At 37.0% G+C, this 12,657-nt stretch overlaps 2 pseudogenes; one reads left to right on the top strand and one right to left on the bottom strand.

Annotated features, from left to right (window-relative positions):
• Nucleotides 1-4,064: 4,064 nt before the first annotated feature.
• On the bottom strand, nt 4,065-5,849 carry LOC148717845 (uncharacterized; annotated as a pseudogene).
• A 3,285-nt stretch (nt 5,850-9,134) lies between these two features.
• On the top strand, nt 9,135-10,025 carry LOC111327653 (uncharacterized; annotated as a pseudogene).
• Nucleotides 10,026-12,657: the final 2,632 nt, after the last annotated feature.

Here is a 12,657-nt window from a genome sequence, read left to right as displayed (position 1 = left end):
CGACGTGACTCCCCAGTTTCCTTGTTCAATAAACTGTCTCCTTGATAAGGCTTCCGATCAGCAGTAGTACTTGGTTCATTTGTAACACCCTAAAAAAACCCACACATGAAAGCATGGGACCAAATCGCTGATACTGGTATCTTAATATTATTGTCTGTTATAACGTTTGGGTAGTGCATCGTGAACTTATCATTATGAGTCTTTCAAAAGGAACCAACATTAAATAAAGGTATGAAGCCATTAAAAAATGCAGTCGTAAAGTGAAAAAGAGAGTTCTAATTGTTTAACCGCCACCATGACCGAATAACTGCAATATCCTCCACAGGATATAATAGTTGACAAAGAAAACCAATTAATGCGTCAGTCACCGCTAAACAGGCCATCAAGATGTTGCTGTTGGTTCGCAGTCGTGGTATTGTTTTCACGGCCTTTATCACCAGCAAGTTAAGCAGAACTGTGAAGGGACAAATGATGCCATTGATGATGATTATGATGATAGAACTAACCTCCAGTGAAATATTCACTGTGCTGATCTTTGTAGAGTTGGTAAAGCGACTAAGCCCGAAAAAGTCTGATACGTGTAGGTTGAAATTGATACCTTAGGAAGATCAAGTCCTCTAATCAATTCATTGGGTCGTGGCATGTGGCTGTTTTTTCAGTTGCTTTTATTGACACGCTCCACTTTAGTGTTCACATGTGTTTACACTTGGTTTTTTTTCTCGCGCACGAATTACAGCAATTACCAACATGTATTTAAAGTAGCTGAAATTTTATTTTTAACCATGGCCCTGATCCAGATCAACTCAATCTCATAGAAGGACATGTTGAATTTCTGTCTCTTTTCGTTTAATTTGATCCACCGCAACTCTCATGTCTATGTAATTTCACTTGACTTTTTCTCGACAGGGCATAAACTATATATTGATTGCTGTTCTTATAATTTGGTTGGAAATTACAAAATGTAAGTTTGGCTAGATTAGCTATAGAAGGAAGATAAAATAAGAAAATTAAATTGAAAGGAATTGGAATGGACTAGTATAGAGTATATTGGCAAATGAGATGAATTGAATGAATCTCCAGGAATACTCAATTCAATACAGTTGTGCATTTTCTTTCTTTTCCTTTTCTACTAGATTTCCCATAACATGATGTAATCCATTTAAAAAAATGGTCAATAGCTTATGGATTGACGTCATCTGTAGTAGACGTCATATATCGACTCTTTTAACTCTATTTCGCACGATTATATTGAAGCGACCGCCACTTTCATGTTCATGTGCTTTCACTTGACTTTTACTCGCGGATGTATCAGTTGTATAATTGATGAAGTTCCATTTGGTCGGAATTAAAAAAAAACTTAAAGGATTGGGTGGATTAGAAGATAGCTAAAATTGGCAAATTAAGACAAAACGAACTGGAATGAGCGAATGTGGAGAAGTTGTCAACTAAAATGAATTGCACGAATCCCCCATCAACTCAATTGTGGAAACTTTTATTTTCGGTTTTCCAATGCCAATCTGTATTTCAATAGCTTGCAGCTATTAAAAAAGCTATAAACAATGGCCAATGGCTTTAGTTGACATCATTAGTAGAGGCACGTTGCATTCACGTGCCTGTTTCCTGGAGAATAACTTCTTCAAAAAAGTTCAAGGATACGAAGCCCTTTGACGAGCAATCACGTCGTCCTTTCGATTATGGAAGATAGAAGTAAATTTTGTCCATATCATCCTTTTTTTCGGCAAAAATATGATTGAGAGGCACTGTACAGGCATCCTGCTCTTACGTGCCAAAGCCTCATTTAAATGTAAAGGCACAACAAAAGAGAGGTGAGACTTTACATGTATTTTGGCCGTCTAGAAATTTTCAATGATCGTAAGTTTCATAAATATTTGGTAAAACTTTACAAGGAAGTCAATACAATTGAGCAAATATCTTCAGCTAGTTTTTCCCTACAAATTTAGATCCAGTGGCTCTTCCACACCAGACGGGCTTCATGATTTTGAAATCAACAGAAGCAAAGGCAACCGGAAAATATGAATAGACGAAATTATGAAACCACCAGCTATAGGATAGAAAAAGAGATATACTTTTGCCACTCTTACAGTGATTCGTCCGCAATTATACAAATAGTTCATTTGTTTATTCTATTGGGCATGGTGTGTTCAAAGCCTGATGAAAATAAATTCAAACTCATATATCGACATCGATTCGTTCAAATTACTTCAATCTACTTCATACGATCTGATCAAATGCCACTTTTGTTAAGCACTTTCACTTGACCTGTTCTCGCCGATGTATCAATTGTATCATTGATGAAGTTCTAGTTTGCCTGGAATGAAAATAAAATAGGCTTGAGTCGAATAGAAAGCACATTTAACCAAAAAGAGTTAAGACAAAGCGATTATGTAGAAGATTGTCAACAAAGATGAGTTTTGCGAATCTCCCCACTTGCACCAATTGAATTGTGCAAATGTTTTTTTTGTTATAGTTTTCCCTCACGAATCTTTCGTTCAACAACTCACAGCTATTTAAAATTGTTAAATAATGGCCAAAGGCCTCAACTGACATAATCAGTGAGAGCACGCTACATTTAGAAGAAGTATTGGCGTGTTCGCGTTTGAAAAGTGTCATCTCCCCCGAATGGTCGATTGGAAAAAGGTCCGAGGATACGAATCCCTTCGACAAGCATATCCGTCATCCTATTTATTATGGTATGAATATAAGTGAATGCTGTCAAAATTTTTTAATTTTTACCCAAGAAAATGTGAGTGAGAGCGAAATATGAGGCAATGTGCTTTATTTCAAATTCGTCAACTCAGGAAATAAGCTGCATTGGCAAGGCGAATGGGAGGTCAGACCTTATCTCTTTGAGGTCTTAAATTTTTGAAGATTTCTGGTATTATTTCCTTTATTGGCTGTGTGCATTTAATTACCACGTTCTTGAGTCTTTCCATCATATCCTCTTCCTTCACTGGAAGACTGAATGCATAACCTAGACTCAATATACGTTTTCCTCCAAACGGTTTAGCATTACGGATTCTGTCACTTTTGTGTCCAAACGTCATTTAAGCAATTGGCATGAGTTTTCTCTATACAAGCATTTTCTGTAATACTCTTCATTATTACATCATTACTATTCCAGACCCACATTTTGGTAAGAATCGTTTGAATGATCGCCAGTATCTTTATTGTGAAATCCCATACAATCATAAGTCTGAAGTTGGTACATTTGATAATAAGTTATTATATTTTCATACACGAATTAGAAATATCTGAAGTATAAGTTCCATCTATTTGATGTCGATTTAGACCTTCATAACTCTTTAATGAGGGAGCAGATACCGAAAAAGCTGAGTTTCGTTCAACTATCGCTACAGGAAAAGGTCTTGACACTTGATTCTAGTAAAGAGGACCACCTCAGTGGTCAATGCGTGGTATCTCTATACCCAGAACGCAGGCGTTGTGGGTTTCCCTCGTGGATACCTGAACGCGAAAGTGAGCTGAAGAGGCTAGGGAAAATGACATGGCGTTCAGTGTTGGCTTATATGACGCTTATATATGCTATAAGAAAATAAATGATTGCTTGTATTTCCTCATACCAAATTAAAGAGGAGGGAGTCCAAAGGCTTTTCAGCTTGATTTCTTAGACAAGTTTCGTACCTAGTGACTCTTTCAATAGCAGCCATCGAACTAAGTCCTCAGTTCGCCTCTTTAATCCTCATTCTGACGGAGCTATTTTTAAGAGATTATTTTGCAAATCCAGTTGCTGAAGTGAACTGTAGAAATGCTATCGGAAAATAACTGTTAATCAATTAGCAGTATATTAGTGTCGGAAATAACTGAAAGTCGCCAAGTGGTTTTATGAAAGATCCATTGCTAAAATTTCTAAAATAGATAAATAATAAGCTAAGGAAAACAAAATCATACCAAGCGACAAACTATTTCAACAATCTTTTTTTTTCTTAAAAGCAGATGATTAAATATATATATATATTATTATTCAAAAAGAAAGTTAAGTTTTTCTTACAGAGTATATTTTACAGTTTCGATCGATGTCTCGCGCGTTTTCTTTTTTTTTTTTTTTTATTTTCACCTTTTGTATTTCTTGACAATCGGGCTTCATTATTTACATGATGTTATTTCAGATTTTTACAGTGGATTACTTTACCTTTGTCTACTGTATGATTTTTCTTGATGGAGCCGCTCCAAATTTCTTAGGCTGATTGTTTAAAGGGAAGGATTCACGTTTATGTGCATGAGTGAGAGATGACGCGGCTTCACTATTTATCAAACAATCAGAGAATTAAGTAAAGACAGACCAGCAAGGACTCCCTATCTGGCTTTGTGGTCGCGTCGCATTATCGCCTTCCAATTGCATTTTTGCTTTCACAAGCGTGTCGTAAGGGACTTTCCCTTTTTGTAAGAGATGATTGGATGTTCTAGAAAAATTGTTTTCAGCATGTCATCGATGTGTTTTCACCGACGTATTTGGTAAATTATCTCACTCACCCTTTCCTACGGTTTTTTTTTTACTGTCGGCGCTTTGAAAGGTTTGTAGTGAACTCTGTTGTCGAGTTGCACTTTAACCTCTTCCTTTTTTTTTCTGTCTTATCCATAATGACTATCTGTCTTATTCATAATGACTATTGTTATATGATGCTTTTAGAGGGTTTAAAGCAACAATAAGCCCTGTCAGATCGTAGGAAGGCCAAATCTTACAGCGAGTTCAAGTTGATTGCTCATGCGATATCACAGATTGATTTAGTGTTGGCCCGACGAATTTAATCCGATGGCTGTTACGCCATGCATGCGCTTAACCGTGATTTCGTGCCTTAAATAAACAAACCTATATTGTAATGATCAATTCAGCATTCCTCTTAAGAATCAGATTTTGCATTCGGTTTACAAATCAAATCCCTTGATCAAGAACATAATTGTTACATAAAACAATAACTAAGTAATTTAGTTTATCCCATGGATCGAAAATGCGTAAGCAAAGAGTACAGTCATGAAAAATCTAAGTATCACCTTTCTCATTTCTTTCTGTCTCCAAAAGTAAATCAGCGGATTAACAAGCGAGTTTATCATGGCCCATGTTTGCATCAATGGTATGTTGATTGGGCAAATATCAAAAAGGTGAGTTACTCCGACGATGAAACAGAAGCCAAGTGGAAGGAAGTAAGCGACAACTGCACCAACTACAAACGTTGTCATAAGCGCCTTGCACTCTTCAATAAATCTTTCCACTTTTTCTTGGGGCAGTTGCTGTGCTTTTATTTTCCTTTGGTGGCGACGAGCTTCATGATACAGAATCATATAAGCGAGAGCAACGAAAACAAAACATGCACTTGCGATAAGGCTTCCTATGAACTTCAATGCTAAATGCACTTTTAACGCCACAAAAACCCCACACACAAAAGCAAAGGACCAAAATGCTGATACTGCTATCTTCAGGTTGTTGCCAGTTATGACGTTTGTGTAGTTCGTCGTAAATTTGATTACTATAAGCCTTTCAAAGTAACCAGCATTAGATGGAGCTGTGAGGCTATGAAAAATACATTCGTACTGATGAAATGGAAAGCTTCGACTGCTTGGCTGCCCGCCAACAAGACCGAATAATAGGAATATCCTCCACAGGATATACGACGGTTGGCAAAGAAGACCAGTTAATGCGTAAGTCACCGCTAAACAGGCAAGCAAGATGTTGCTGTTGGTTCGCAGTCGTGGTCTTGTTTTCACGGCCTTATCACCAGCACGTTAAGCAGAACTGTGAAGGAACAAGTGATGCCGTCAATGATGATAGTGATAATAAAACTAACATCCAGTGGGGCATTTACTGTACCTATCATCTTTGTAGAGTTGGTATATTATGTCCGAAAAAAAATCTGATACATGTAGGTTGAATTTGATACCTTGGGAAGATCAAACAAACCTTCTGATCATTACGTTTGATCTAAATATAGCTGTTTTTGGAAGCTTTTACCGACACGCTCTGCTCTAGTGTTCATGTGTTTCCACATGAATTTTTATCACTCATGAATTACAGCAATTCCAAGCTAATTCATCGTTAATGTGGTTGTCAATTTTTTTCATTGACCATGGTGACTTCAAAGCCTCAAAATTCGTGATTGGTTTATTAGTGACTTCAAGGCGAAAGAAAAGTCAGTTAATCTAGGAATTGGTATATTATAAAATATAAATATATGATTACTGATTTTGTCGGGAATATGACCTTTTGTTTCGGGAGTGTAGAAGCAGAATCCGTTTGACCTTCGAGGCTCGATATTCTTGCCTTATTTTAGTCCAATAATTCATATATTAATTGAATAACATGTTTTTTTTATATTCTCGATTTCCTGATTTTTTTTATCTTGTGATCCTGTTTTTTTATTTTTTTTATTTTGTGATACACGAGTCACAAGTTTTCACACGAAATTTAACGAGTCTCTCAAAGTATAAACGTTGTGATTCATGATTCTGCTCCAACCCCGGATTGTTTACCGAATAACCCTGAAAATCAGTTTATGCAGGTCCATTGATTCTATGTGCCTCTAATAACTAAACAAGTTAGTTTATATTTTGTCAGAATTTTAATCTTTATTTGCGTTAATTCATTAATCTGTTATGAACTGGTGTGAAATCCAGGTGTCCTCCTTAAAGGTTCATGGACGCACATGTCAATGGTGCCGTAGAATTACCGTCTCTGGCACAAATTGAAGTTTTTCGTTTACCAAATCATGACAAGATCGTTTTACTGCTAAGAAATCGGAAATGGAAAACTTTGAAAGGCTGAACACCATTCACAGAGCAGTCAAAGACGCTCACGCTGGAATAAATGATCTAGAATGTGACATGGACTTTTTTGTTATTCTGTATCTAATTAGATTATCACCAAGATGTAGGAGGAAAATTAAGAAGCCGCCAAGTGGTGAGGCGCCAATGCAGGACTTTAAGTCGGCACTGAAATGGATAAATGCTTCTATTTACCAAATCCGCTGAATACGCCACTATTCAGCGCGGTTTGGGCATCCATTTTAAGGATACTCGGAACGCTAAAAGTAAACTAAACAAGAGATTAGGGCAAGCAATATGGCGTTCGCTGTTGAATTGTATCGTCGTGTACTTACATACATAAATTTCTTTCTGAAATCAGACAAATTGCATTCCTAAGTTGAATCAGTAACAGACTAAATATCTGTATATAATCCGGTTTCTGTGGCTTTGATGTTCAATTATACTTCAAAATAATAGTGTCAATGACGACGGGAAAAGTAAAGCAAAATCCATATTTTTATCACCTCCCACTGTAGAATTTTTTTTAAATAAGCGTGACCTAGTAAACCACGTAAAACACAAGGGAAAATTGAAAAATTTAATGAAAATCACATGTTCACACTGACCTTGGGAGGAAAGGGATATTCATGTAGTGATATAGGTAATGTACAGTAATATGTGCGCAAACGTTGTTTTTCATTTGGGAGATGCTTGTAAAAGTGTTTGAGTTGGTTTATTAAAAACAAATGTTTCATCTTCCAAGTTGGCCAGCGCGCCCATTTATGCTTACTGATAGTGAATGCAATTTGTGTGTAACGAGTGAATGGAAAAGCGTAAAGTTCTAACCGCCTACAGAGCACATTCAGCAGAACTGTACATGTGAAGGGACTTGCAATGCTGTCGATGATGATGGTGATGAAGTAACTATCTTCCAATGGGATATTTGCTGTGTCATCAGTAACATTTTTGTAACGATTTGCAAATTAAGCCCGGAGAAGTTAGATGTGTAGAGTGTATACCAAATAGAGATCAATTATACCCTTTGGATCAATACGTCAAATCTTAGCTGTTTTTCAGAGGTTTCCATTGACTCACCGATTCTAAATTCCATTTCTTTCCGGTCGACTTTTCTGGCGCACCACAGTAACTCGTTACCGCTTATAATTGATGAAACGTTTTAATTTTTTTTTAGGAAACTACAAAAGTAATTAGTTTGCACATCATCACCACACAAATTATAAAACTTAATGGCATGCTCCAAAGACGAGGCAGATGTCCAAAAAAATTATATTTGTAATTAAAATTGTAGTTGACGAATCTAAAGTAGTGAGCTTTAAACCCACAATTGACATCCCTGACAATGGAAAAGCCGAAATGTGACAATGACAAAGCAAAATAAATGTTAAAAAAATCAAAAGACAATTTTCTTTTGATGCAGTTTTAGTTGACGGGCCACAAATAATAAGCTTTATAACCACGAAATATTTATCTATCGGTGGAAGGAGAAAAAATTTTCTCAAGTTAAGACATGATATGTGAAGAGACAAGCGAGCTATAACAGGTTCTAGCAACCATTAAGAGAGGCTGAAACCATTGACAAAACACATTTGTTGATAGCGAAAAATCTTAATTGATTTCAAATACGTACTTCGGAATGAAGATTAACAACTGAGCTAAGCTTGGGGCAAATCCATTTGATTAGGCGGCGAACAGCGTTACCATGGAAGCTTTCCTTCATAGTGCTGTTGGGAAAATGCGCAGAGGTCAGGCTTATGGGATCGGCTTAAACTACTTATTTCTTAAACCTGAGCTTTCCTCTGCCTTTTCCCTCTTTCTATTTTCGTAAAGGAATAAAATTCTGGTGGATATATTCGCTTATTACATTTAGCGGTGGAACAGAGTCCAAACAGCAACTAGAAATCAAAAGTTAAGTCAGAAGATATGGTTGACTTACATTAATTTTGTCCTTACCTCAATATGGTGAATTTCTCTTAGGCTAATTTTAGAAAAGCACAGAAACTTATAGACCGACCTCTCATATTCATGTCACAGTGAAAAATGTATCCTCTAAATTTTAATTACTTGTTTCGCTGAAACCTTAATTAAAAACAGTCAATATTTTAAGGAATTAAACATACAAAAACAGAATTAGGATGTTAGAAGCGAGTATTTTGCGCTATTGAACTAACTCTTCAGGATAACTTCACTGAATAATGACACAATGACATTATAGAAAAATTGAAAAATGAACTGAAACAGGTAAACTCCAACAAACTGATACCAAATATGCGTCTCGTCGGTATCCAACTCAACATATCAAACGTTAACTTCTCTGGGCTTAATTTGCAAACGGTACGAAAATGACCAGCACAGATAGCGACACAGAAAGTGTCCCACCACTGGAGGTTAGTTACATTATCAGTATTATCTTTAACAGCATCGCCTGTCCCTTCACAGTTCTGCTCAACGTGCGGGTTATAATGGCCGTGAAAGCAAGATCCCGACTCCGAACCAACAGCAACATCTTGCTTGCCTGTTTAGCGGTGACCGACGCATTAACTGGTCTCGTTTCCTAGCCCCTGTATATCCTGTGGAAGATATTCCAGTTATTCGGTCTCAAGAGCAGTCCAACAGTCAAACGTCCCCTTGTCAATTCTTTGTCCGTTTTTATGATGGCTTCATACCTTCATCTGATATTGGTTACTTTCGAGAGACTCATAGCTATCAAATTTACGATGCTATACTCAAAGATTGTAACTGATAAAAAAATGAAAATGGCAGTGTTAGTAGTCTGGATCATTGCCTTTATGTGCGGGGTATTCAGCGTGTTAAAAATGTTTCTAGTATTACTTCCTATTACAATCCTTATCACTGTTTCGTGTGTCGTTTTTGTTGCTTTTGCTTATGCGATATTGCTACATGAAACGCGTCGCCATCGAAAAAAGATAAAAGCACAACAACTGCTCCAAGAAGAAGTGGAAAGATTTACCAAAGAGAACAAGGCACTCAAGACAACTGTGTTTGTAGTTGGTGCTGTTCTTGTCTGCCTTCTCCCATTTTGTTTCTGTCAGATCGTGTGGGCAAATGGTAGTTATTGTCCCATCGACGAAGTATTGCTGCAGCCAATTGCTATGTTTAACTCCCTTGCTAATCCACTGATTTACTGCTGGAGACAAAAAGAAATGAGGAATTTCATATTTAGAAAAGGGTCCCAGGTCGTGCATCCAGTTACCAGTGAAAGTGGGACATGAGGTGAAGAGACGGAAAACTTGCTAATTATTTACGATACGATACTTTATTAACGTGGGTTTACGCTAAACTAATCGCCAAGTTTACAGGAAATCCACGGCCCTAGTATATTCTAAGAATTAAAACTTAAAAATGTACGATAATTGATCGTATAAAACTATATATAAACGTAGGGGACGAAAAATCTCGAGAATCAAATTACCATAAATTCCTATATCAGTCAAACTTAAGCGATCGAATTTTGTTCTTCACTTCATTAGTGCCTGCTTTAGTTCTAGTTAGTTCGTTTCATTTCTTTGCGGCAAAATATCTCCATGATTTGAGACCGCATTTAGTCGTGTTAATTTGCGGCAAAGAAAGGACATAGTCATGTCGAAGATTATAATTGGAACCTGAGCGTAAGGTGATAAGATCTCTAATTGATGGATGGAGCATTGTCCGATATACAACTGTTCATTGTCAAGAACATGTCTTGGGTTCTTCGAGATTCCATGGATGGGAGTCTCATTCTTTGCAATGCATCTTGATAAAGTGCACTTTTATCTCTGAAGATGTAACTGAGGGCCCTTTCACGGACTTTCTCCATTTTAGCAGTGATTCTTCTACCGCAGTGGCGCCAGACTTGGTAAATGCAGTACTTAGTTTTTAGTGGTAAAATATTCTTCAGTCTGTCCAGAGCGCATATATGAGAACTTACTTTGCCACAAATACAAGGATTGTGATCGTCAAATTTTAATATGTCAAGAACAACTCCAAGGAGACAAGTCCTTTTTGTGGTTTTAATGTCGATATCAGATGATTTAAAGTTCAGTTTGTCTTCCGTTTTTCCAAGTACCATAGCCTGGTATTTATCTGGGTTTAGTTTCATGCCATTGTGAATAAATCCTGAGGTGGCATTCCGGCACGAGATCGATATTAAGGTTGTTTTGAATAAGCACAAACATATATTAAGCAATGTATGTCCTAAAATAGATCCCTGAGGGACCCCTCTAGACACTACCTGCAAGCCATGTGGGGAAAGCAGCACTAAGATTTACTCATAAAGCGAGGAGAGATAGCTACGTGCTAGTGAATGCGTGATCGCCCAGACCATAGAATTTCAGTTTCTCTAAAGCAGTATCGCGATCTTCTTATAGTTTTCGCTATGCGCGAGCCGTCAATATTTCGTGGTATTGCCGTCTCACTTTTGCGGCCTGTGATTGGTTCTAATTTTGAAATTGACGTCGTTGCACTAAATTGGGTTGCTGACGTACACAAACAAATTACCGCCGCGTTCAAATGATTGCACAAATATTTCACTTCAAGTTCAACAGTATTTATTGAAAATTCGACTTTTACAGCCATAAACATTGTAATAATGTGACAAAGTCACTTGCCAGTTGGAAAATGAATATTAATCTGGCAAGAATTCAAAGTGTTATTATCTTCTGCTCATTTTCTGTACTTTTCCGCCCACTATTTTCGCTCGAGGCGGCTGTTTCGGTTTTCGCATCGGCGTCTAGTACATCGATGTCCTTAAATAACTCTTCAAAAACGGTCCCACAAATATCAAAATTTGGTATTTCATTACCAAATGGCTCTTCGGACTCCATTCCTGCGTAATTTTCAACACTTTTCGGTTTCAATCAACTCATTTTATGATAACAAAGGCTATAAACTTGCGGGGAATTTCAAATTACCCGCGACAAAGTTATTTGCGTGCGAAATAGTGTTACCATGGATACGTTTCGCAGGTAGAAAGAATTGATATTTCGATCAGGCGCGGGTTGATTATTTTACAGTTTTATTTATCCTTATAAATGATGGATCGCGATACAAAACTAATTGCGATTTTGAGACGAAAATACCACATTATATTGACGGCTTGTTGGGAGAAAATATATTTCGTATTGGGCGGAGTCGCAAAGCTCGAAACGTCAGCTTTTGTAATCGTTACGGTGGCCAATTTACCATTTCAACTTTGTTGATATATCCAGATTATTTCGTTACTCCCACCGACGCAGCCCCAAACAGTTTCTTTCGAAACTATCAGCCTTTATTCATTTGTAATCAACAAACCTGTATAAGGTAACTGCTTAGAAGCTAACTGGTGTGAAGTGCTATTGTTATCCAAATCGACCGTATTTTAACAGCATAACAAAAGAAGCGGCAGAGATCTCTTTGAAGTTTAACGAAAACTACTTAAACATTCCCAACTGTTTCTACGATGAAAGAATTTCAAATTAAAAGGACGGATGCGATCAACTCGAGGTCATTACTAATAGGAAACTCAGGTGGGAATTTGCAGCTCTGTTATAGAAAATATACCTATCTTAATTGCAGTAGCGCAGCTCAGGAAATAAGAGTGGAAAGTAATTAAAAGTTTCTGCTTATCTATGTAAGGTTGGTGTGGAAACTATTGATCGTATGAAAGGAAATTAAAATAACGAGAATAAACTCAGCTGCCAACCACCATGAGAACTAATCTTTTTCCTGAAAGACCTTTAACGCTTATATTTACCTAAATTTTCACTAGAATTGAACAACAAAAGTACCGAGATGCAGCTGTGCAATTTAACTAGTTCAAAATGTACTTGTGGCTTTATATCTTTTTAAAACATCACAATGAAAAAAACTCGCATGAATTGAGAACGC

This window comes from Stylophora pistillata, chromosome 13 (genome assembly GCF_964205215.1).
Source record: "Stylophora pistillata chromosome 13, jaStyPist1.2, whole genome shotgun sequence".
NCBI lineage: Eukaryota > Metazoa > Cnidaria > Anthozoa > Scleractinia > Pocilloporidae > Stylophora > Stylophora pistillata.
Note: the sequence above shows the minus strand (reverse complement) of the source record. Positions and strands in the feature narration are given on the sequence as shown.